We start from the raw sequence: 14596 nt of genomic DNA on the forward strand, positions 1-14596 counted from the left end.
CCAATTACACAAAACCACCCAAACCTGTGGAGAAGGAGAAGGAGAAGAAGGAGAAGAAGAAGGAGGAGACGGAGAAGGAGGAGAAGAAGAAGAAGAAGAAAAACAAGAAGGAGAAGAAAAAGGAGAAGAAGAAGGAGAAGAAGAAGGTGAAGAAGAAGGAGCAGCCTCCACCCCAAAACCTCCACCTTGCTCTATATTTATCACTATATTCTAAACCCTTAAACTCTGAGTTTCCCAGCCTGTGATATCACACACTTCTACCCAAACTCCACAGCCACAATCCCAGTTCTGTCATTCCATTTTGGAAGCTTCTCCACGGCCTCAGGTCAGTGCAGAGCTCTCCTGGGGTCAGTGCCTGGCAGCACAGAAATCTGAAATTCCCAGCAGCCAGGGTTCCCACCCTTCCTGGGCTGTTCTGCCCCAAACACCCCAAACCAGGGCTCAGACTCAGCACGTGGGGCTTGGCTGCTCCTGAGGAGAAGAGAGAAATGTCTTTCCCAAAGAATCACCCAGCTCTTTGTTTTTTTAATGCTTGACATCAATTACTCCTTTAATCCTCACCTCTGTATGGGAGTCTTAAAAGGATTCCCAGTTTACTCCATGACTGACGTGATTTTATGAGTTCTTTTCACAGCGGGGTTTCCCACAGAGGTTTGAGATCTCTCTGTGCATGCACACCCAGGCAGGGAGGGGTTCCCTCCTGGGGATCCTGATGGGATAAATTGATTCATCTAAACCCCTTCTCAATGAGACATTTTGACCTCCTAATCTCCCCGCAGGACCACGAGGCTTTTGTAGCCTTCCCTGAGACTTGCAGCCCTTCTAATCCTCATTCTGGGTTGGGATTTTGTGATTTCTGTCAAACTTTTCATCTTGCTGATGCTGTCTCACTGCTCCTTTTCACAAAGCTCCTTATTTTGTTGCAATTGATTTGTTGGGATGATTCACAGGCTCTGGGAGCAGCAGACAAATTGTTCTGTTCTATTCACGAGGATAAATATGGAAATAATTAGGGTGTGTTATTAAATCCTGTGCATCAGGTGAGGGTTTGGGGTCTGATGGATGGCTCTGAACCTTCTCAATGAGACATTTTGACCTCCTAATCTCCCTGCAGGACCACGAGGCTTTTGTAGTCTTCTCTGAGACTTGCAGCCCTTCTAATCCTGATTCTGGGTTGGGATTTCGTGGTTTCTGTCGAAGTTTTCATCTTCCTGACACTGTCTCACTGCTCCTTTTCACTAAACCTCTTTGTTTTGTTACAATTGATTTGTTGGGATGATTCATAGGCTGTGAGAGCAGCAGACAGATTGTTCTGTTCTGTTCATGGGATCTGTGGGGATAAATATGGAGATAATTAGGGTGTGTTATTAAATCCCATATGTCAGGTGAGGTTTTGGGTCTGATGGGTGATTTGAGCTGAGTCAGGAGGGTGTCCACCCTCTGCTAGCAATGCTCAGGGTCTGTTGCACTCTTCAATCTCTGAAAGGAGGTTTCTCTCCCTGCCCATCTATTTTTGGGATGAGGTCGGCTGCCACCTCCCTCTGTAGTGAACCACGGAATTTTTGCTGTGCCTCAGCCACTTCCACAGCTGCCACCTGATAAAATCCAGGGAGATGCTTCCTTTAACTTAAAGAGGGGAGATTAAGTTGGATTTTAGGAAGGATTTCTTCCCTGTGAGGGTGGGCAGGCCGTGGCACAGGGTGTCCAGAGAAGCTGGGGCTGCCCCTGGATCCCTGGAAGTGCCCAAGGCCAGGCTGGAGCACCCTGGGACAGTGGGAGGTGTCCCAGGGTGGGATGGGATGAGCTTCAGGGTCTCTTCCAACCCAAGCCAGTCTGGATTCTGGAATTCCTGGCCCAAGCAATGCCCTGTCACTGGGCTGCTGTTCCTTCTTTCCCACGCGGAATTCCCAGTTCCTGCCCTCTCCATCCCAGTGCCTGCTCAGCACTGAGCTCTGGTGCTCCACGCCCAGCCCTGACTCAGTCCTGACACCCAGATCTGCCTTTTCAATCTCCTGCCCAAGCAGTTCCTGCTCCAGAACCACCCCGGCCCTGCTCCTGCAGCAGGGCGAGGACAGGGATCCTTCCCTGCCCTCACAGAGCTTTGTTCCTCACTCCTTCAAAGGTTTTCCCAAGACTTTGGATTCATTGCCTCTTCTTCCAGGCCTCATTCCACTATTTTTTTTCAAGTCCTCCACCCTCCATCCTCTATCTGAATTTTGGGACACGGTGGTCTGAGGAGGTCTGTCCTTGACCCTGACTCAGTGCTCAATTCCACAGCATTTCTCATTCAAAAGCCTAAGGAATTTTTAAAATTAATATTTATGCTGTAGTAACCCTAAGAGGAAAACATGGGCATCTCCGAGATGCCGTGTAGGTAAATAATAAGTGATTTATTCATTAATTTTGTGATTAATGTGATTTTGTGATTAATTAAGATATTAATTGTGATTAAGTAAAAGTAATTCATTAATTAATTTTCTGACTCACAGGTTTGAGTCAGACTTTGCAGCTTTTTCAGGGAGTGATCAATGCTTATGTCAACAGAGCAAATTTTAGGGAAAGGTTCTTCCTCCAGAGGGTTGTGGAGCACTGGAACTGCTCCCCAGGGAATGGCAAAGCCCCAAGGCTGCCAGAGCTCCAGGAACGTTTGGACACCTCTCCCAGGAAGTGTTTTTGGGGAATCCTGTGCAGGGCCAGGGCTTGGACTGGATGATCCTTGTGGATCCCTTCCAGCCCAGGATATTTTGGGACGCTGTGATGACAAATGGCATCATGCAGAGGAGAGAACGCGCGGCAGCGCCCAAAACCCAGAGGTCAGAATCTCAACCTGCCTGGGGGAGGCTCCACTGTGGGGATGCTCTTCCCATGAACGCTGGAAGAGGAAGCAGGAGCAGCAGGGAGCAGGAAAGACCGGTGGTGCCCCCTGATTTGTGTGCTGGGAGGGAGGATGGCAGTGGGAGAGAGGCGCTGCAGCTTCTCCCAAGAGCATTCCTGCCTTTCTGAGCAGCTCAGCCGGCAGCCAGCGCTGATTTCATAGTCATGTTTGGGGTTTTTTTTAATGAATTGGTGCTTAGGCTGGTTTGAATACTTTACTTTCTGGTTTGAATATTTTCTGGTTTGAATACTTTACTTTCTGGTTTGAATATTTTCTGGTTTGAATACTCGGTGTTTTGAATACTCGGTGTTTTGAATACTTGGTGTTTTGAATACTTTCTGCATGACTAATTAACGTCCCGAAATGAATTAAGTCGCGCTGTTAAACCTCACCCAGCGTGTACAAACCACCCTTGCTCGGCGTTTTTATCTCGGAATGCTCAGGGAGGGGGCATCGCCTGCTGTCTGAAAGCCACTTAGCCGAGCTGAGATGTGATGTCATGCTCTGGAAATACGTGGGGGTTTTTGAGCTCAGCCTGCCGGGACACAGCCGTGATAAACCTCACTGAGGTGCTCAAAACCTGCGAGCAGCAGAGATAGCAAACCGCGCTGGGAGCCGGCCCGGGATGGAGCCCCGCAGCCCGGCAGCCCCAGCTGTGCTCGGGTGAAGCTCTGCGGAGCTCTGGGCTGGGATTTGGGATTCTTCCCGGTGATTCAGAGCCGGGAGGCGCTCCCGGCTGGAGCAGCGAGCCGGAGCTCCCCCCGACCCTCGGCAGCAGCAGCGGAAAATCGGGAATAAGGTAATCCCACCGGCTGGAATGTCTGTGCTCCACTCTGGGATGGCTCGCAGGATTCCTCTCCTCCCCGGCTGCTAACTCCCTGTGCTTTTGAACTCATCCTTTGCTATCCACAGATTTATTTTTTTTTCTCCCCGCCTGGAACAAAGGCAAGCAGGATAACCCGCTGATTGTTTGATCTGTCCACACCAGCCCGGAATAAAATCTCGTTTTTAATGAAGCACGAAGGAAAGCCGGAGCTCAGCACAATTCCCTGCCCGCCGGAGATCCTAATCTCGCCTTGCCGGCGGAGCAGAGCGGGCACTGCCGCTCCATGAGCCGGCCCCGGCGGGGAGCCGAGCCCAGCCTGCTCCCGCATCCCTGCATCCCGCATCCCCGGATCCCGCATTCCCGGATCCCGCACTCCCGGATCCAGCATCCCTGGATCCCGCATCTCCGGATCCCGCACTCCCGGATCCCTCATTCCCGGCTCCAGCATTCCCGGCTCCCGGGCTGCCCCGGCCGCCGAGGGAGCGATGGAAAATCCCTGAGCCAGCGCCTGGAAAATCCGTGCCGCAAAGGTACGTCCCTCTCTCTGTTTAATCGCCCAAACCCCTTCTTTCTACCCCTCTCCCCTATTATTTTCACTATTCTTTTCCCCGTTCTTTTCCCTATTGTTTTCTCCATTGTTACAGCGGGAAAAAAAAAAAAGCGATTATTTTTTTTTTAGTCGAGAAGTCACTCGGGTCGGCACGTGCTTAGCAAAACAAACCCGTGCCTGTGCGGGGTTAAAGGGAAAATGTCCATTTTGCCTTGGCTCAGCTCTGGCTCGGCCGTTCCAGCCGGATTTGGGGACCCCTCGCTCCCCTCCGGGAGCAGGACCGGCTCCCCGCGGGATGAGCCCCGGGATGAGCCCGGGGGGGTTTTCCAGGAGCCCCCCGTGTTTGGAACCCGCCCTTCCCTTCCAAACACCCCCTTCTCCCCCGAATTCCCGGTTTTTGGGGTCACAGCCGCAGGAGAGGGTTCTGCGGGTGTTTTTGGCTGCCGGGAGGCGATGGAGGCGCTGCCGGGCTGGTCCTGCCCCGCTCCCCAGCGGGGCTCTGGGGCTTGGCAGGAGCCCGGGACTGCGCTTATCACTGCTTTTAATTCTTTTTCTGAGAGCCTCTTTATGGAAATGGGGCTCTTCACAAGTTGTTTTCCGAATGAATGCAAAGGGAATAATTATATCTGTTGGGAGTGAAAGAGAGTCACGGTGCTGATGCTGCTGCTAAAGAGCTTCCTGCTCTTCTTCCCTGTTAATTAAAACCACTACTCTCTAAAAAATCATGGAATATTTTGGGTTGAAAGGGATCTTAAAGCTCATCCCATTCCAGTCCCTGCCCTTCCACTGGTTGCTCCAAGCCCCACCTAGCCTAGCTTTGGATTTAATTAAATTAAAGATTAAATGAATTTCATAGATAAATAATTGTGTTTCCAGTTGTAGCTGGTGTATGTGCTCTTTCCTGCTTAAGTGGAGGGAATATTACCAATTTCTTAATAATTATTACTTTATTAATAATTATTACATTCTATTCCTAAACATCACTTGCCAATACAATGAGCTGGATAATTGTTTTCTCTATCCACATAATTTCTCGTACATTTTGGGAATTTTTACTTGGCAATGGACACAGTCAGGTATGAAAACCTGCCCAAATTGTGTAAGTCCCTGCAGGAATATCCATCATTTGTAGTCCACGTTGGTTGATTTTTCCAGGGTCAGGAGCCCAGGCTGCGGTTCATTTTTTAAAATCACTTCAAGATTCATTTTTCAGGCCACACCAGCTGCTGGGATGATGGATAGTGGGCAGAACTGCCACAATAAATGCATTTTCTATATAAAAAAAATAATTATTCTGCCGCTTCAGAGAGCTTATTCAGTGGGAATTGGTGTAAACCACAGGGATCCCAGTGGGAAGTGGGTGGAAATCCCCGGTGTGACTGTTAATACACCTTCAGAACAATCTCTGCTGGATTTTTCCCTGCTTTTCTTGCTGTGGAAAAGCCGTTTTGCACGGAGATGGGAGGACCGGGCTGGCTCAGAGCTGGCGCTGGTGGTGTCAGGAGGTCAGGCTGGCTCCGCGTCGCGCTCCAATCCCGCGGATCTCAGAGCCGTGCGCTATTTTCCTGCTGTGGAAACTCAGTGGTGCCGTTCCCTCTGCAACCAGTGCTGCAAGCAGCACAGGAAAATACAAATTTTGATATTTTTTCCTGGTTGTGGTCAGTGCTGAGCTTGCAGAGTCCAGCTCTGAGAGGGACGAGGAGTGGGGATGAGGTTTCTCCACCAGATCCGTGTTCTCTCGGCGGCAGAACGAGCTGAAACAAATCCTCAGTGAGACAAATGATCCCAAAATGATGTAGCTCATTAGGACTGCTGGGATAAAATGATTCCCAACATTCGCTCATTAGTTATGCAAACACCAAGGACTGGATTTAACCAGGCTTGCCCTCGAGTCTAACCCCGCTGTCTCCCTACAGCCCCAGGAGGTGCCAGCAGGGAGGGAATCCAACCCTTCCCATTCCCACTGGATTTATTTTTTAGGCCAGCACTGACAAAAACATCTGAAAAGTCCTCCTGGCCGTGCTACAGTGGGAGGCTTGTTCCCTGTAAATCTAAAACTTTATTTATGTGTCAGCGATCCGCTGGTTCCATTATTTGGCGCTCGCGTGTCTGATCTCCAGGCTGATTTCCTGCCACTCTCTGGTGTAAAAGTAAAGGATAAGTTACAACGGAGCATGGAAACGGAATAAATTATTTGCTTTCAGCTCTGCTCGTCAGCAGGGCTGGGGTTTCCCAATGGAAACCCAAGTTGCATCCCATGATTTGTCGATCGATCCAGTTTCTCATGGCCTGGGTGAACAAAGGGGTTTAAGGAGCACTAAAAATGAACACTGGACATCCCTCAAGATGGTTTTTAGGACCTGAGGGCAGGAAGTTCTGACCCCCCTCCTCTTCCTGCCCCGTTTTGCTCCTCATGTCTGTCAGATTGATGTGATGGAATGGGCAGAGCGAGTCCTTGGGGTCAAGTGATCCAAGGGCCGAGCTCGGCCGTGGAGAACTCTGGGGAGAGCTGGAAGTGTCTGCTGCTGCTGCTGATGGTCTGGCTCCACCAAACTCACTCAGGGAGACCTATTGAGTGAAAATGAACTCATTTAGCTCGAAAACAAACTGTTATTTCAGCCCTGGGGCGGCTGGGGCAGGCCCTGGGTGAAAGGTGCCGTGTCTGCCTTGCCGATTGGGATCTGCCTTTGGAAAGAGATCCTGGCTCGGTGGCAGCACTGAGAGGAGGTGGCAAGGTAGGATTTCTGGTGGCTCTCTGCCACTCTGGAGAGATTTTACCTCAGACAATCCCTCCTTGTGGTGTAATGGGAGAGCAAGAGCAGAAGTACAAATAAACTCCTTGATTATACCACCACTTTTTAAAAACTATTTTGAATCCCATGATTTTTTTTGTAGTTTGAATGACAAGACGTAATGGGAGAGCAAGAGCAAAAGCACAAATAAACCCCATGATTATACCACAACTTTTTAAAAACTATTTTGAATTCTTTTTTTTTTTTTTGGTAGCTTGAACAACAAGGCTTGCTGGAAATCCATCTTTTTTCCTACTAAGTGAATAATTCCTCTTTTTTTTTCCCTGTCCCAGGCCCATTTTGCCCCTGGTGAGTTTTCTGTGTTTCTTGTGGTGTGGTGTGACCTACTCAGAGAGGAGCAGAGCCCTTATCCCTCCGTGGCCATATGTTCCTAGAAATAATCATCATTTTCATCAGGGCTGCTATTTGGGCTCTTCCCCGTCCACTCTGTTGTCCCTGGCTGAGTTTTTATAAATCCGCTGTGGAAATTTTATGGGCTTCACAGGAGAAATGTGTGTCTGGAGGCAGGACTCCTTCCCCACCAACAATAAAGTATTGTTAACCCCATAAAAATCTATTTTGGACATCTGCACACCCAATAAACCCACGGTTTATCCCTTGGCACGTGTTAAAACGGGAGAAAAATCCAGTATAAACGGCCATTTGTTTATTGCCCAGTTGTGCCTACGTGATCCCAGCTCAGCCCCTGCTCAGTGATTCCCTGTGAATCCACAATATTCCCATTTATGGGGCTGCCAGCAGTGCCAGGGCAGGGACTTAAGAGTGGGGCTCTCTCCCAAGGGATGCTGCAGATGCTCTCGGCAGGAGCTGCGCCTCCTCCCCGGGCTTGGCTTCCCTGGAAAACTCAGGAAATCCGCAAAGCTGGGATGGATTTGGGATGATGACATAAAATAGCCCTCCTGCTGCTCCACCGGTGTGTATTCCTGAGCAAGCCCTTCCAGGGGCTTCCTAATTTTAGATAAATTGCTAAATATTCTATATAAATTGCTAAATATGCTATGGAAATAGCTAAATATTCTATATAAATTGCTACATATTCTATATAAATGCTAAATATTCTATATAAATTGCTAAATATTCTATATAATCTGCTAAATATGCTATAGAAATAGCTAAATATTCTATATAAGTTGTTACGCATTCTATATAAGTTGCTAAATATTCTATATAAACAGCTAAATATGCCATATAAATAGCTAAATACAGTATATAAATAGCTAAATATTCTATATAAGCTGATAAATATTCTATATAAACTGCTAAATATTCTACAGGAACTGCTAATTATGATAGGAAAAGATAAGAGGAATTACCTCACTTATAATTAAAATTTTATCATGTTTTCCTTTTACGTCTTTTATTTGTTTAATGCCAATTATTCCTGTATTTTATCAAATTCTGGGTAGGTTTTTTGGGGTTTTTTTTGCATTCTCTTCTTTTACGAGTGCCTTTAAGAGAATAACATAAATTCCTCTCATGGAATTCTGGCTGCAATTATTTCCTATCAGTCAGCCTGAGCTTTTGTGTGGCTCTGCTTTCATCTCCTGAGCTGCTGTGCAGACAAATTACGACTCTCAGGCAGGTGCCTGACTCGCTGTGGGATGATCCCTGTGGATACTGCAGGGATTTGGCTGGAAAAATGGAAATATTTCAGCAGCAGGCAGGTTGCAGAATTCCTGGGGTTTGTCCCGAGGAGGGAGTTAAGTGCTAAAAGAAAAAAATAAAAAGTATAAAAGCAGATTAGCAGAGGAAATGATTGGGATTCAGGACTGGTTTGCAGTGCAGGGAATAAAAGGACTCTGGAAAAGGGGAAGTCATGGAAGGAGAGTGTTTTCCTGGTGGTTTATATCCAGAAATGCTGATGGCTGCACACTCCTAATCTTGCCTCATTTTGAGCTTATTAAATGTGTGTTTTAAGTGCCCTGAGGCAATTTTTTAAAAGCCCTCAAAAATATCTTTTCTCAGGAAATTTCGTGAACTGCTGCTGTTAGTCCTTATTTATTAATTAATGTATTTACTTACTGATTATGTTCTCCTCTGAAATAGTTAGGAATTTTTAATTCAGGCCCCGTTCCCTTTCACTGTTGTCATTCCTTGGTCCAGGCAGAGATTCCCAGCTGGAATCCCTCGCAGGGTGAGTCCAGTGTTTGCCAGCTCTGCTCCTCGAGTGCAGGCGGGGTGATTTCAGCTCCTGGTCCTTCTGTGCCACAAAATTCATGCTCCTGTTATGGAAATCAGGAATTTTTGGGTCTGGCTGGCACAGGGAAGGGCTTGACAAGTTCATTTTTGGAGATTAATCAGCTGCGGGATGGATTTTTAATGTAAATATTTTGTGTCTGGAGGAGAAGGTGGATTAATGCCATAAATACATGACACAAAGTCACCTGAAAATGAGGATGGTAGGAAGGAGAAGGACAAAAAAACCAAAATATTCTTTTTTAAACCCCTGGATTTCTCTTTGCCAGCTCCTGCAGATTTTAATTTATTTGTTGTTTCACATCAAGAAACACAATTTTTGAATAAACGAAGCAAATTCCGTCAGGTTACTCTTCAGGAGTTATTTTTGAACAAAACACTTAAAAAAACCTTGAAGAAACACTTATTAAAACGTATTAATAAAATAAATTTGGGCAGATGTGCTCCAGCAGTGCTCCCAAAGAGCCCTGGTGGCGCAGGGAACAATGGCCCTTGTCCCCAGAAGAATGGGAGCCCTTGATGAAATGTCAGCATCTCCAGACCTCGCTCTGTGCATCTGCTGCTCAAGTCATGGGGTCTCGTGGGCTTTCCTGGCCAGAATCCCAAACAGCAGCACTTTAATTCCACAGCCCAAATATTGATTTAATGGGGGCTCTGCACGTGCAGTTTATTTAGAGTTGATCTGTGTGTTTGTGGAAATGATATTTGTTTGAGTGTTCCCCACATAAGGCTTGTGGTAAATCTGAAATAAAATATCTGAAAGTATATGAAATAATATCTGAAAGTATATGAAATAAAATAGACCATTTTAGCTTTAAGATTTTTTTAGATTTTTTTTTAATGTATTACTCTGTTTTTATACAAATTTGGCCTATTCTGTTGTGTTATTATCTATATTTAAATATTTTAAGGGGTTGAATTTAATTTTGCATGTTTTATTTTTGCTACACCAACCAAGCTCTTTGTTTTTGTGCACGACCAGCCCTTCCCAACCTTCAATATTTCTCCAAAAGGAGTTTGTTTTCCTGGGATTCTTGTGCTCGTATAACAAGATTCTAAAGGCAAACCAGTGCAGGGCTGGATTTCATAGAAATCCCGCCTGCTTTTAGGGCTCTCCTTCTTCCCAGACGTACATTTGGGGCTAAACTGCCGGGGAAGCAGATGCCAGTCTGCAGATATTAGGAGTTAAAATCTCTTGAGATGTCTTCATGCTCTTAAGGAGCTTCCAGCCCCCTCCAGGGAGCTCCAAGGGGGCGGCGAGGGCGGCGCCGGCGCTGGAGGAGAGGGTGAGCGCGGGGTTGGCATCCAGCGCTGGGAGCCATCCATAAACACCAAATTTGGAGCCTTGGGATGCCCGCTGGGGTTTTGTGGAGGTGTTTTCCAAGGAGGTTGTTTGGTGGATGAGAGTTTTTTGGGGTATCCATGGGGGTAGGAAGGAGGAGAGGTTTGGGGGAAGTGAAAACGTTGTGGGTTCCTCACATGGCGAGGAAAGGTTAAGTGGCCTTGTCGTCCTCATTTTACCTCCTGTCTCTGCTGGGTGATGAGTAGATAAATATACCAAAAATACACCTAAAATATCTATTTTGTCCACCTAAAATATCTATTTTATCCATCTGAAATATCTGTTTCCTATAACTCTATAAAACCTGTACACAAATACATCATACATCTCTATATTGGTCAGTTGGCCTTCAAGGATGGAGAAAGTTTTAAAGTTGTTTTTTCAGCTTTTTTGCATTTTAAGGATGGAAGTTTCACTGCTATTAAGTTGTTTTCAGCATTATATACCAAGCCATGCTCTGCTTAAACATTTAATAGGGTACAAAGCATCTTTGGGGCATTTAACAATGTTTTAAAAATTAATATCAACATCTTCTTATTTTTCCCAGATAACAGAGATTTTGAACAGCTCCTACCTTGGGTTTACATCTAATATTCAAGTGGGAAAATTAATGAGGTGGTTTTTTCAGTGTTTTTTGTCCTCAGGAGCATTTTTTTTGTGGAATTGCTTTATGGAGCAAATTTTAATTGAGGCAACCAAGAGTGTTGTTAAATGAATGAATATTTACCTGCTTTGAGTTTTACATCCACTAAAATATTTTATCTGGAAATGACATTTGGTGTTGTTGGGTTTGGTGTTCAGACAAGGCCTTGGCTTTTTGGAACTGGCAAAATAAAAATCTTGAGCATGACCCAGTTTAAGAGCAAATTCCCAGCAACATTCCTGGTTCTGAGGATACCTCAAGCCCCATGTCTGTGAAAGCTGATTTTTACAACTTTGGGTCTTATCCTGGTTTGTAATTCCAATTTTTTTCCACTGTTGGGATGCTTAAAAGTTTTCACTCTTCCTTTCTTGTTGGATTTTGGGATTTTTGGGTTTTTTGGTGTCTAGTGAGGTACTGATGGGAGTGCAGGCTTTCCTTGGCTGAGGTAGCTGGAGGATGTTCCCATCACGGAATGTTCATTAACTTCCCAACCTTCCCTTCCTTTCCAGCCTGGCAATATGTCCTGATGGATCCAAGTGAGAAGTTGTGTAACTTGACAAAATCCTCTTTTCCCTAGGGAACCACACTGAAAATGGGATCTGAAGGATGAAAAAGGGGAAAACAAGCAACAGCACAGGCTGGATCCAGTTGCTTTTTTCCCTGTCTGCAGTGAAAGGGGACTGGGGGAGCCATGGGGTGGGATTTGGTGGTGGGATTTGAGGTGGGAAACCCCCATGGATGGAGCTGGGCCTTGTTTCTCCCCTCACCTTGAAAGTCTGCTGGCAGTAAAACTTTTTAGCACTTCTAATAATTGAAAAGTCCTGATTTCCTCGCTGGAATTAAATGCCTTTTAGTGGATTAGTTTGAATCGCATCCACTAAGAGCTTGATCATCTGCCAGCCCCGAGAGTTGGGCCAAAGCTTTGTGAATTAATGAGCTCAAGGTGATTAGGACAGGTTGGGTGCTTTGGACCCTGCACCAAATTGTCCCCGTGCAAGGTGTGGAGCTCTGGGCGTCTGCCACTTCTTTTTCCCATTTTCAGTTGGATTCCTTGGGAATCCAAGGGGGTTTTGGGAAGGGATTTTCCTGGCTTGGCTGCCAAAACCATGAAGGGAACCGTGTGATGCCACGTGAAAATTATGTTGAGGTCCCAAAAGTAGAATCAACATTATAACCACACTTGCTGCTGGGATAATTCCAATTCCAGTCACAATCCCAGGTTATTTATCCTTGCATCCAGGATCAATCCATGGGATGTTTTATGGGAAGATTAAACACCTGAGACCTCTGTGGGAAGGGGTTTTTAAGTCTTGCAGCCACGTTTTTGTGTGAATGGAAAAATGCCTTGGGACAAATATGTTGCGACATCTTTATATAAAGTGTGGGATTTTCACAGAGTTTTGTGGACATCGGAGCATCTTCCCCATGGATTCTTGGCCTGGAGTCAAGGAGAGGAACTGAGCTTTTATTACCCAACAGGGCAAGTTGTGGGGATGGCTTTAGCACACACTTCATCTGTAATTTCTTTTTAAAAACGTGGTGACTTGCAGTAAAATATGGTTTTCCTTGGAGGAAGGGAACACTTTGGTGTTTCCTAAACTCTCAGGTGGTGGAAAAATGAAAAGTGTGCACTGTACATCCAAATTCCCACTGGTGTTTGTGGTCCCAAGGACAGTTTGATGGATTTGAGAGTGAAGGCCTCGTTCCTGAGGCTGATCCCACACCTGCCTGCTGCTTTGCATCCTGCATCTTCAGGAAATGAGAGCATTTCCAAACCACTGAGTTTAGTTTAAATTCAGTTTAGTTTTTTTTAGTTTAAAATTCCTGATAATTGTGTTCATTGATGCCAGTGTTTATCTTCAGGTTTTCTTTCTGATCAACATCCACAGAGGAGGGTTGGAATTAGAGAGTTCTCTCCAATCCAAACCATTCCATAATTCATATTATGACTGCTTTGCCTAGGAAATTTTTCCTCACAGGCCTTCCTGTGTTTCTCTGAGCACAGTTTATGCTGTTGGGTATCAGAAGCTTTCTGGAGGGAGGATTATTTTCAAGGTGATCTGTCCTGAAAAGATTCCTTGTGCTTCCAGCAGCTGTCAGCAGGATCTGGCAGGGCTGGGCCAGCGCCCTTGGCTCTGTCTGAGCTCTGTTTGTTGGATTTTTCATTTTATTCTGAAGTGTTTTGGGTAAGAATTTAATATCTGCTTGTCCCTTTTAAATCCAAAATTCCTGCAGCTCACCCGACTGGATAATACAGCACTTCCTGAGCTGGTTTTGGGTCTCTGATGTGTAAAATTGAGCACTGAGGTTGCTTAGAGAAAACATCACCACCACCATGTCTTTGGCTGCTGGTGAGAAATCTCCTGAATCCAGCCCTTCATAGGTGGAACCTTCTGTGGCAAATCCTGGGGTGATTAATAATAATGATTAATAATTAATATTAATATAATGATTAATAATAATTTGGATTATCCCTCAGGTGAGAACCCCCCTGCAGAGCTGCCTCCAGCTCTGGGTCCAACATCAGAAGGTGCTGGAGCAGACCCAGAGGAGGCCCTGGACATGCCCCAAGGCTGAACCCCTCTGGAGCCAGGCTGGGAGAGCTGGGAATGCTCCCCTGGAGAAGGGAAGGCTCCAGGCAGAGCTCAGAGCCCCTGGCAGGGCCTGAAGGGGCTCCAGGAGAGGACAAGGGATGGAGGGACAGGAGCCAGGGAATGGCTGCCACTGCCAGAGGGCAGGCATGGGTGGGACATTGGGAATTGGGAATTCCCAGAGCAGCTGGGGCTGCCCCTGGATCCCTGGATTCCTGGAAGTGTCCCAGGCCAGGCTGGAGCAGCCTGGGATGGTGGAAGGTGTCAAGGCTGGAGCTGGATGATGCCCGGGTCCCTTCCCACCCAAACCACCCCACTGTGTGTCCAGCTGTGGCTGGAGGCTGCATCTCCCACCCCATTCCATGGGCTCCAGGTTTGGGAAACAAGCAGCTCGTTGGGAATGGCTGGGCTGGGAGCTTCTGCCAGAGCCTCTCTGTGTCTGTGCCCTGATTTGAACACATCCCCAAAGAGCCCACACGGGGTTCCTGCTCCGTGCTGATGGGTGATAAGATGGGAGCTGTGCCTGGAGCTGGACATTGAGGATCTTGTGAACCCTCAGGGCAGCACTGGAAAAATGCTCTTTTGTTCCCAGTTTTGCACAGGAAGCTCATTTTGGCTTCTTTTAATATCACAGCTCAGTCTGGCAGGGAGTCAGAACTTCAGCTCCATGACCTCACATCTGGCACAGAGCGTGGCTTGGAGCTCCACAAACCAGCCCCTGATAATAAATGAAAAATGTGAAGTATCTGCAAGTCTGTCA

The 14596-nt window shown here is 46.6% G+C and overlaps 1 protein-coding gene across 4 annotated transcripts in view; it reads left to right on the forward strand.

Moving 5' to 3' along the window:
• The first annotated feature begins 3114 nt into the window (after nucleotides 1-3114).
• Nucleotides 3115-14596, forward strand: part of LYPD6 (LY6/PLAUR domain containing 6) — a 32320-nt gene continuing 20838 nt past the window's right edge. The window contains exons 1-2 of one of the 4 annotated variants that reach the window (XM_064435324.1): nucleotides 3115-3674; nucleotides 3821-4231. The gene's annotated coding sequence lies outside the window, so the exon portion shown is untranslated. Of the gene's footprint in view, nucleotides 4232-7845; nucleotides 7978-14596 lie in introns of those variants that run through there. The other 3 variants (XM_064435325.1, XM_064435322.1, XM_064435323.1) reach the window with 3 other exon arrangements.

Source organism: Passer domesticus, chromosome 10 (assembly GCF_036417665.1).
Source record: "Passer domesticus isolate bPasDom1 chromosome 10, bPasDom1.hap1, whole genome shotgun sequence".
NCBI lineage: Eukaryota > Metazoa > Chordata > Aves > Passeriformes > Passeridae > Passer > Passer domesticus.